General features: G+C 38.5%; 1 protein-coding gene across 1 annotated transcript in view; it reads right to left on the reverse strand.

Moving 5' to 3' along the window:
- The window catches only part of LOC134100879 (alpha-2,8-sialyltransferase 8E-like), a 40,400-nt gene extending 30,067 nt beyond the window's left edge, over window positions 1-10,333 (reverse strand). The window contains exon 1 of the mRNA XM_062554356.1: window positions 10,207-10,333. The gene's annotated coding sequence lies outside the window, so the exon portion shown is untranslated. The remainder of the gene's footprint in view (window positions 1-10,206) is intronic.
- Between the last annotated feature and the right edge of the window lie 545 nt (window positions 10,334-10,878).

Raw genomic sequence — 10,878 nt, forward strand, 5'->3', positions numbered from 1 at the left:
TTTCATGCACCGAAAATGCTTCATGCTTTGAGGAAAAAAGCTTGGATTTGGCGCACGTCAACATGTTGGTGACGCTGCGTAAAAACGAAGCAAGGCACCTCTTTGTATAATATCCAGTAACAAAGTAGCCTACAGCGGCAACGCACCACACAGAACATTATTTCTAGGCGCTACTCGCAGTGTAGCCTATCACTGCACCTCCATTAGCGTGTTTTCCACCAGCTATTTACGTCTCTACCGATCATAAAGATTTGCTCATATATAACATCAGCCAACACTTCAAGGGCCACTATAAAGTATCTCGGGGGCCGGATCCGGCCCGCGGGCCGCTAATTGAAGAGCCCTGGTTTAAAGCTTAAACATTACAGTTCTAACTGAACTAATGATTTCTAGCAGTTATGCTAAAAATGCTAACTATGCTAACAATGCTAACCAGGCTGATTAGCTAACTTAGCTTATCATTTCTAACAGTTATGCTAAAAATGCTAACTATGCTAACAATGCTAACTATGCTAACAATGCTAACCAGGTTGATTAGCTAACTTAGCTAACCATTTCTAGCAGTTATGCTAAAAATGCTAACTATGCTAACAATGCTAACCATGCTAACTAGCTAACTTGCTAGTGAGGACTTTTATTTTGAAACATTTGTTGATAGGGTATCTATGGTGGCCACTATCAGGAATAAAGAAATTACTGTAGTAAAATCATGTTGGTTGCTATGGAAACGGTCATAAACGCTTAATTTTAATGGTTGCTATGTTGGTTGCTAGGTACATGGAGGTTTCATGTAGTTGACTGGAGGCATAGTGGATGATAACTGACAGTTGGAATGGTTGAACAGTTCAATAGTTGAGTAGTTTCAATGGTTAAATGATTTAATAGTGTATTATTGCAGTGAGGACTTTTATTTTGAAACAGTTGTGGACAGAGGAAACAGTTTAACAGGATATGTGTAGTCTTCAGAGAGATTGTATGCTTAAAGCCTGAGAGAGAGAGAGCTGCTGCAGGTGGGGCTGGCCACCTGGCATAAGATTCTAATTGCCCTATTATGATGTCATAATCCAATGTTAAGTCTATGGGAGAAAAAATGTCTTAAAAAATTAATATAAATTCAACGATAAAGTTTTCAAAGTTGAAAAATACAAAGCTGAAGTCACCTAAGTAAGACCTACGCAGCACAGTTTGAATGAAGTTTCTACGTTAAATGGTTGAAGCTGAATTGAACGCACAAAAACGTTAGAGGAAAAATAAAAATAACTAGAAATGCAATTCCAAGGAATTACCAGTGCATGAAATGCAAAAATAGATAGATAATGTAGATATGGTTACTAAGGTGTAGCTAGGGTAAACATGGTGGTTGCATAGTTTACAGTGAGTTGATAGTGTGAAGGTAGACAGTTTAAAGCTGAAACATTCCCAGTTCTAACTTAACTAATGATTACTATTCATGTTAAAATGTTAACTATGGTAACAATGATAACCAGGTTGATTGGTTAACTTAGCTACTGATTTCATGCAGTAATGGTAAAAATGTGAACTATGCTAACTATGATCACAGTACTAACCAGGTTGATTAGCTAACATAGCTAATGATTTCTAGCAGTTATGCTAAAAATGCTAACTGTGCTAGCAATGCTAACTATGGTAACAATGCTAACTTAAACTAACAATGCTAACCAGGATGATTAGCTAACTTAACTGATGATTTCTAGCAATAATGTTAAAAATGCTAACTATGCTAACAATGCTAAAATTGCTAACAATGCTAACCAGGTTGATTAGCTAACTTAGTTGATGTTTTTTTGCAGTTATGCTAAAAATGCTAACTATGCTAACCATGCTAACTTGCTAGTGAGGACTTTTATTTTGAAACATTTGTTGCTAGGGTATCCATGGTGGCCACTATCAGGAAACAAGAAGTTACTGCAGTATAATCATGTTGGTTGCTATGGAAACGGTCATTAACGCTTAATTGTAATGGTTGCTATGTTGCTAAGTACATGGAGTTTTCGTGTAGTTGACTGGAGGCATAGTTGATAACTGACAGTTGGAATGGTTGAACAGTTAAATAGTTGAGTAGTTACAATGGTTAAATGATTTAATAGTGTATTATTGCAGTGAGGACCTTTATTTTGAAACAGTTGTGGACAGAGGAAGTAGTGAAACAGGATCTGTAGTCTTAATGAGATTGTATGCTTAAAGCCTGAGACAGAAGGTGCCTCGCATATAGCGTTTACGCGTCCTCTCTCGCTCCTCGATCCTCACTGATCTACATAAAGAATGATGGAGCGGCAACAATGGGATAGTCTAGCCCTTCTTCTATCTTTCTTTATGTAGATCATTGAGGATCGAGGAGCGAGGGAGGACATATAAACGCTGCTTGAGAGGCACCCACAGTAAATACTTTACAAGTTGTATGTAGATAGTCTAATTAATGTTGATAGACAGAATGTTTAATGGATGTTGATAGGCAGATTGTTTAATAGATATTGATTGACAGTTTAATGGGTGGATGAGTGAATGGTCTGAAGAAGATGAATGGATAGAAGGTTGGATGGAATGTGCCTTATATTCTTGTTAAGAGAGACACTGATACAGCTCTCTGAGAGTAGTTGATACAGGTGTAATCAATTTAACTGGCTAGTCTTAAGAGAGCCATAGTGTATGATTAAAGCCGGAGACAGAGTAAATCATTTAAAAGTTGAATGTAGATAGTCTAATTAATGTTGATAGACAGAGTTTAATGGATGTTGATAGGCAGATTGTTTAATAGATGTTGATAGACAGTTTAATGGGTGGATGAGTGAATGGTCTGAAGAAAATGAATGGATAGAAAGTTGGATGGAATGTGCCTTATATTCTTGTAGAGTGGAGAGACACAGCTTTCTACTGAGAGTAGTGGATACAGATACAGGTGTAATCAATTTAACTGGCTAGTCTTAAGAGAGCCAGAGACAGAGCTTGCTTACTTTGCTTAAAGCCTGAGACAGAGTAGATTGTTTAAAAGTTGAATGTAGATCGTCTAATTGATGTTGATAGGCAGACTGTTTAGAATGGGTGGATGAGTGAATGGTTTGAAGAAGATGAATGGATAGAAAGTTGGATGGAATTAGGAAGACTTATGTTGATACAATTGATACAGGGGAACAGAAAATGTAGTCTCAAGAGAGCCAGTGTGCCTGAGAGAGAGAGAGAGAGAGAGAGCTGCTGCACCTGGACTGGCCACCTGGCGTAAGATTCTAATTGCTGCCGTGATGTCATAATGAGCAATGTTAAGTCTATGGGGAAATAGCTCAATGTTAAATCTATGGGGAAATCGTTTTTTAATTCATAGTTTAAAAAGTATAAAAGTTACAAAGTTGAAAAATACAAAGCACACATGGCATAAGCGAGACCTACGCAACAAAGTTTGAATGAAGTTTCTACGTTAAACGGTTCAATCTGAATTGCGTGCGTTAGAAGAATAATAAGAAGCCTAGGAAGAACAGTATAGTGCATTTTCATGCACTATAATAAGAATAAATCGGATAACAGTAGAGTGCATTTTCATGCACTCTAATAATAAGAAGATGTCGGATAACAGTAGAGTGCATTTGCATGCACTCTAATAAGAATAAACAGCATAACAGTAGAGTGCATTTTCATGCACTCTAATAAGAAGAAGATGCCTAGGAAGAACATAACAGTGCATTTGCATGCACTGTAATAATAATAAGAAGATGCCCAGGAAGAACAGAACAGTGCATTTGCATGCACTGTAATTACAATCTCCATAAATCCAGGCTGAGTTTGCTACGTTTAGCCTAATCAGACAGCCTGCAAGCAGACAAGCAGCCCGTTGTCCCATAGCAGGCTAGCCTACTATTCTTTTTGGTATAGGCATAATAGTTTGTTTCTCACATTTCGCTTTAGCAAGAAGAATGAATAATGGAAGTAGCCTAATGCATCACATTCATTATTTCATTCAAAATGGTTGAATGCCTAAATCCTATCACTAGGGTATTGAAGTAAAAATGATCACTGAAAAAAATCAGGAGAGGGAGAGACAACTCAAGTAGGCAGCAAAGGGCAGCACATCAATGCAGGGTTGGCTACGAAAAAGCCAACCAGCAGGTGAGACAGAGACTATGCACTGTGATAAAGATGACATAAAGATGACACTGTGTAGGCGAATTGATTAATTAATCAGACTCATATTTTAGCCTAGTAATGACAATTTTTCATAGGCTAAGGCTACGTTACATCTAAGATGTGGAGCAGCCACAAGCCCCCAGACCCTGGAAAATGTGGACCAGAATCAGGCATATAGCAGATAGGCCAAGAGATGAGTTGTGTTTTTTTTTTTTTTTTTTTGGGGGGGAGGGGGGGTACCCTTTTTTCAGGTCCGAGCAACTGCCCCTCAAAATTCCTGTGCAAGTCCCTGTCCCCACCTACAGTACATCCTTTTTCTGCGGGGAACTTCGGTCTGGCACTTCTCCGTTCGGCTGCTACTATTCGAAATAGAGGTCTGTTCGGACCAATCAAATTGTCAGGGCGGGCTTTACGTGATGATTGACAGATGATCAGCAGTGACGTTCACGGCTGCATGCGTCCTCGTTCGACGATTTAGGTGTGAGACCGTGTTGGCTTAGGTTGATTTTGATTGCAATAGAAACGCTATGGCTATGAATGCATATTTTTTTCATGCAGTTCGGCCTTTCGTTTAACTTAGCTATGGAAACTGAGGTTTTATCACGGATTCACACAACTATTTCTGAACACTTGGACCAACGTGGATATGTGGGAAAACTTCAGTTTCACTTTCACCAAGTTTAAAACAGCATGTTTGCGTGATGTTGTTCCCGTTTGTTTGAAATGTGTTTCCTCGTTGGGTTAACGACACACTTCCCCAGCTGTTCATTGCATATTTGTACAGTTGAAGGAATTATTTTTAAAAACGAAGGAGGGGAAATGTTTTCCATATAGCCTACCCTGCTACATATTTCGTTGTCTTACATTTCGCTATCAGGTGTACAAGATAGATACTGACAGCGCAATGACTTGTTCTGTTTGGTTTGGTCTATCCAATGAGTGCAGAGCAGGTCTCTGCATGAATTAGTGAGATGTAGCACACATTAACCCACAGCAGTGAGTTACCTTGCCTGGGGTTACAAGTCTGAATCCCTAACCAGTAGGCCACAGCAGTCTTACTGAATGTGTTGTGATGTGTGTACTGTATTGGGCCAGGCATACTGTCATCATTTACTGTATTGGGACTCTTTGTCTTCCTCTTCCTTCCCTTCCTCCTACCTGCCCCCCTCCTCTTCCTTGTATACCACCTCTAACACACACTTGCCCCATGCGTCTCTGGTTTCTGTTCATTGAAACTCCTGTTTACTGTAAATTCTGTACAGACGTATATTGGTTGTCACATCATTAGACACAAGTGTTATACATTTTGAGTGGTAGTGTTCAAATGGGGACAACTGTGCTCTAATTGTGTTCACTTTCTGAGTTGTTTGGTTATCAATAATTAAGAAGTGCATTATAATGAACATGTGTTTAGAGTTTTGCAAAACAGGTTAATGAGTTTTGTAAAATGCACCTACTTAGGTGAAAGCAGTCTATGGTTTTACAAAAGCGGAGATTAATTCAATAAATGTACTCAGGCATTTGAGAATTTGATTCAGAGAATGAGGTTGTAATATAAAAGAAATATATAAAATATATTGTAACATACAGTATATTTTGAAATATATATATTTACAATGTAGGGTGAAATATGTTTTAAAATATATGCAAACATATACGGCATATTTTTTTTTTTTTTTTTTTTTAAACGGCCAAGTATAGTTGTGTATACAAGGAATGTGGTTGAGGGTTGGGTTGGGTTGGGTTGAGGTCAGGACTCAGGTCAGGCAAGTCCCACATGTATTTGTGAGATGTGTTTTTTTACCTTGAAATACAACACCTTATCCTGTGTATTAATGAATGATGCAAAATAGATTGCTGTCAGAGAACATATACACTATATTGCCAAAAGTATTTGGTCACCTGCCTTGACTCATATATACATATAAAGAGAAAAAAGAACAACAATATAGGAACTTAAGTAAGTCAGTTTCCATACATACAGTAGGTGTCACAAAAATCACAGATTTTTAAGTGGATTAGCAGAACTACTAGGCATTGTCTGTATGTTGCTGCTCATTGACATATACTTGACATATATTTGACAAATATATGTCAAATATAAGTTATATATCACAACACATTCAGCAAGACTGCTGTGGCCTACTGGTTAGGGATTCAGACTTGTAACCAAAAGGTTGCCGGTTCAATCCCTGACCAAGCAAGGTAGCTCACTCTGTGGGTTAATGTGTGCTACTGTGTGCTACATCTCACTAATTCATGCAGAGACCAAATCCATTGTATGTGCAAGTATACTTGGCCATACACACTTATATTTTAAATATATATTATCAGAAACATCAGAAATATATTAAATTTATTTTCACCCTATATTTAAATGTATTTCAAAATATTTCAGAAATATATTAAATGTATTTCAAAATATATTTCAGAAATGTATTTACATGTATTTTCACCCTATATTTAAATGTATTTCAAAATATATTTCTGAAATGTATTTACATGTATTTCACCCTATATTTAAATGTATTTCAAAATATATTTCAGAAATATATAAAATGTATTTTCACCCTATATTTACATGTATTTCAAAATATATTTCAGAAATATATGAAATGTATTTTCACCCTATATTTAAATGTATTTCAAAATATATTTCAGAAATATATAAAATGTATTTCAAAATATATTTCAGAAATATATAAAATGTATTTTCACCCTATATTTAAATGTATTTCAAAATATATTTCAGAAATATATAAAATGTATTTCAAAATACATTTCAAAAATATATTTCAAAATATATTCTGACATATATTAACATACAATCTTGAAAATATATGGCCAATATATTTATTTTGTGTATGGGATACACCTCTGCTTTTTAATTATTGAAAAGTCTCTCCGGTACTGTAATTAATCTGTTATTATGATAGGGTACTTGCTGTACATATGGGTTATTAAAAACATGTAGCCTATCATTTTAGAAATAGACATTCACTCATGAAAACTATTGAAATTATTTCAAATATTTATTTACATTTTCACATCACAGTTTCCATAGGCTACTTGAACAGTACAGGGCTCAACATTAGCTTTTAAAAGTGGTTGCCAACTGGGCATAAAATAAGGCATATTTTTAACGTCTTGGATACATGCTGTCAGTATCTACAATATGTTCAATGTGGTGTAGGGCTAATTGAGTGCACGTTGGTTGTGTGTAGGCCTACAGTAGTGGTAATTGAGTGCCGGTCACTTTAAGAAATACAGTAGCCTACGTGAGAGTAATTAGTCTACCGTCTCACTGTGAATAATATTGTGCATGCGTAGGCTATATGGATGCAGAGGTGAAGTTCATTGTTTTTCATTACATTAAATAAATGTTCAAAAATATAACATGTCGAAGACACTCTTTTGTCTTCCCATGTTAAAGGTTGGGTACGGAATTAGCAAAACGGACGGCAGAGTTTGAACATATACAACCTCAAGTCCCGCCCTCCATGCACGAGCGACAATTCAAATGCGCAGCGCGAGAGCGAGCCAGGCTAAATGAAATGCCATCCTGGCGTCTACAGCACTATGAGCTCTAGTCTCCATACAATCACTCACATCAACTTCCCCAATTACATTCTTTAGGCTATTCACCTCCAAAGGGTTGTAGTACATATGGTTCAGTAGCCATAGGTGTGTATATTTGAACAGAATCTGGTTTGTTCTTACCAGGGCGATTATCTCCTGAAATATCCGAGTTTAGTGCTGCCCCGTTGGTTCGCCTATTCCACCGTAGCTCCAAGCTGTTAAGTTTTGATTTCATGTTTACAGCACTCTTCGTGTCATGGTAAAATGTAATTTTTGCTACATAGCTTATTTATTGCGTGGGTGATTGAGTTTCCATAGGTATCCGCTGCCTTAGTTAGTTTGTATAGAAATGAAGTGACACAACAAGAGGGGAACATGGACGTGCAGCAGCAGGCAGTTGGTTTCGTTTCAGCACTGACTCGCGGTCACCAGCTTTCGAAAGGGTCGCGCGCGGTGGGGAGGGGGAGTAGGAAGAGGAGTAAGACGTTAGATTGACGATCGAGCTGTGAAATGATGGTATGGGGTGAGGAATTCTATTGGCTGGAGTTTTTCGAGCCCTGCCCGTTCCGCAGATGATTGACGTGTTTAATTTCCATTTCAGTGCTTCCAACTTAGTGGCTATAAGTGGGTTAGGAATAGGATTTCAAGTGATTTTGCAAAAATGGCCAAAAAAGCTCATTCCATACCCTACCTTTAATTAATGATTTTAGTGACCACTACACGAATGACAGACATGACCTGAGGCATAGCAAGGAGCTCTCTCCAGATTTGTCAAGGTTGCGTAGCCTAATTTCTAAATGACGTTAAACCCAGTAGGCCTAAATTACCTAAATCCCATAGCCTAGATAGGTTAGCAACACACATTTCAGAGATGCACGTGAGCAAATCAACTTGACATCATTAGCCTATTATGTGTTACAATAGCATCACTTAAACTAGCAGGCATGTCTCACTGTTTATGGCACTGCGTGTGTGAGAAACGCACAGCCACAAGCTAGCTTCTAGGGGAGGGGATGCCTTGTGCACACGCATGTTAGGCTACCTCTTTGAACTTGAACAACTAGTTTCCTTAAAACTGTGATGTTTACAATAGCCTAGGTGCACAAAAGGCTCTTCCTGTAGGCTACACACATTTATTTCCGGTGGAAATTAAACTGTTGTAACGGCATCTTCTATTACATTATGCTCGTTAAATCTTCCACTCTGACACTGAATATCTTGTTCAACTAATAATAACAATTTCAACACGTATAAATCTTTCTTTGTCGTAACGTGCTGATTCCCAGGTTCAGCAACCGGGTCCGTGTCTGGTCCGTGTAGACACTAATTGCATTACCAATAGCCGCAGGCTCAAACACACCTGGCTCCATCGGAAACACACGAGCGTAGGCGAGAGCCTTTCCTGCACGTAGCCTATGACACATCTTGACACAACATGACAAATATACAGAAATGCCAATTGCACGTCACCTTATCGGCCAGGTATATCGGCAGAAATGTTGATATCTGCAGATGCCGATAATTAAGTTTTAAAGCTGACCCTTGTCGTCCTTCCGCCATATTGGATTTTATTGAAAGTGAAACTAAACATTTACAGGTCACAAACTTTATCCAATTTATCCAAGTATTTACTTTAAGCACAAAATAAACCACCCAAACCAAGTGTCCCACATTACCCACATTACCCGAATCCACCCTAAGCTTTAAACTTGGCTTGACTCATTCCCATAGGGGCACTGATTGATAGAGGTTTTGGAATAGGCTAGGCCTACTGTTTGTTAAGTTTCCAATCTGATATTCACTTTGAAAACTGGTTCTCTTTAGGCGGAGATGGTTTTTTTCATATTCTAGTTTTGTTGTCTCTTATGTTCATTCTGACACTTCAGCAGACAACCCATGAGTGTTGGCTTTCTTTCGATAGGCCTACCATTTATTTTTTTTTGTCCTTGTGGAGAGCCTATTCAACATTTATTGTTGGCATGTCGTGTTGAGCAGGAAACCCTCAATTGTAGGCTACAAGTCACAATTGTTTTTAGCTTGCTTACCTAGCCTATGGGTGTCTTAAAAAATAGCTAAAACAAATGGGTGACAGCTTCTAGACCAAAACATGTCCGCAAAAGTCTTAACGCAAGCCCTTTTCAGAATTGGCCCCTCTAAGTCAATATTTAGGTTAAAATGCTCATGGGAAGATGTAGGTTACTTAAACAACATTTAGTAGCCTACAATAACATAGGCTACCAGTCATGGCCTGCATTTAATGGGCAACGCATGTGAGGCTACACCGGGCACATAACTGAAGCGTTCCCAATAATTTAATTGCTACTGCTACTCCAGACCTGATAGCCTTGCACAAGCTTGAAAAAATTAGCCTAGACAAATCTTCTAAAAATAAAACCATCTGAAAGTGACTTCAACATAACATTTTCATAGGCTTACAGGTTAGCATCTCATTGGTAACCCCATTACATCTTTATTGTATTCGGCCTACCTCACCTGTCCCTCCTTGTCTGCTCAACTTCTGTCTCCAAACGTAAACTTCGTTGCAGCCTTTGTTCAGGTCAGGTGAATTAGATTAGCCTACTGGCCGAAATGAACAAACGATAACGTTTATTTATTGAGGACAATTGATTCGTGGGTATGAAGTGGTGAGCTGCATTGCGTTCGTTAGTTTAGCTTTCTCAGACTACAGTACGCGATAGCCGAGTCGACTCTACTTTCGTTTGGACATGGCAGAGGTAGCCTATCTGCAACGACGTGGCACGAGACGGTGCGTTAACGCAAGGATTGTCTCGTCGGGTATTCGTAGGCTACTTGATAAATGAGATGTACCGCAAAGCGCTGCTATGACCGCCGCGCAGTCCTGCACATTTTCTCCGCACACTTGTCAATCTCCTACTCCATCCCCTACTGCAACTTTTATGTAGCCTATTGGTTGAATGAGTGTGTGCATGTGAGCGCTTGCTTTTGTGTATGTGTGCTTTTCTGTTTGTGAGTTTTCGCTTGTGAGTATGTGTGTGTGTGTGTGTGTGTGTGTGTGTGTGTGTGTGTGTGTGTGTGCGCGCGCGCGCGCGTATGCTTGCCCGTAGGCTATTTGTTTTGAGTTTTCTACCTCTGTTCCACAGTACTAGTCTACACCCAAGGCAAATAAAAGTCTAATGTCAGAAT

This window comes from Sardina pilchardus, chromosome 14 (genome assembly GCF_963854185.1).
Source record: "Sardina pilchardus chromosome 14, fSarPil1.1, whole genome shotgun sequence".
Taxonomy (NCBI): domain Eukaryota; kingdom Metazoa; phylum Chordata; class Actinopteri; order Clupeiformes; family Clupeidae; genus Sardina; species Sardina pilchardus.